Below are 936 nucleotides of genomic sequence, written 5' to 3'. Positions count from 1 at the left end.
CATCCACGCGGAGGGAAAAAGGAAAGCGAAGCGGGTGCAAAAGCAGAAGCGCGTGGAAGCAGCGAGGGAGGAGGAAGAAGAAGGTGAAGAAGAAGAAGAAGAAGAAGAAGAAGAAGAAGCAGTGGATGGTTTTAGTGGCTGCAGGCGTCGGCGTCGGCATGCACGAACGAAAGAAAACATAAATAATCGCGTTCGAATGAGACGAGAGGAGGCGAGACAGAGAGCGAAGAAGAAGGAGGAGGAGGAGGGACGAGCTCTCCCTCTCTCTCTCTCTTTCTCTCTCTGGAAACCACACACGGCGGCCGTACCGCGTTGGCGGCTGGTCGCCAGGCATAATAACGCACTCGCGCCCGATGCTCCTCGTACGGGCGACGTTTCGTTTCGTTTCGTTTCGTTCCGTTTCGCGACCACGACCGCGCAAAGGGGGCTCGTCCCGTGACAGCTTGGAACCGAGGCCTAAATAGCGAGAAAGAGAGAGAGAACCACCCCTTCTTCGATGAGAGCGCTGCTACCGTCTCTATTAAATCTATTATTAGTAGGAGCGGGTATATATCCCTCTTTCGATTACCTTACGGCTTCATTTTCATTTCGGAAGGGCACCGAGCGACGGAGGGAGAGAGGGAGGACGATAATCGCGCGCATCGCGAATTCTCTCGAGATCTCGGCTCGCAATTTTCATCGCCGCTCTACAGCTGGACGTAATTGGCTCGGCTCCTCGTTCCTCGAAACGACGCGACTTCGTCCCCGCGTATCGACGCGTATCCGATTCGCCAAGGCCGTCGACCTTGCCCCGCTGAAAAAATCCCCGTCATTTTTTTCCCCCTCTTTCCCTCCCTCACCCGTCCACCGTGAAAATCGTCTCCGATTCGATTCCGTTTCACGTATATGGGGGATAGGACTGGACAGGAAAATCTTGGCGAGATAAGTTTAGCCATC

This window comes from Apis dorsata, unplaced genomic scaffold (assembly GCF_000469605.1).
Source record: "Apis dorsata unplaced genomic scaffold, Apis dorsata 1.3 scaffold_581, whole genome shotgun sequence".
Classification (NCBI taxonomy): Eukaryota; Metazoa; Arthropoda; class Insecta; order Hymenoptera; family Apidae; genus Apis; species Apis dorsata.
The sequence above is the reverse complement of the archived record's forward strand: the minus strand, read 5'-3'. Positions refer to the sequence as shown.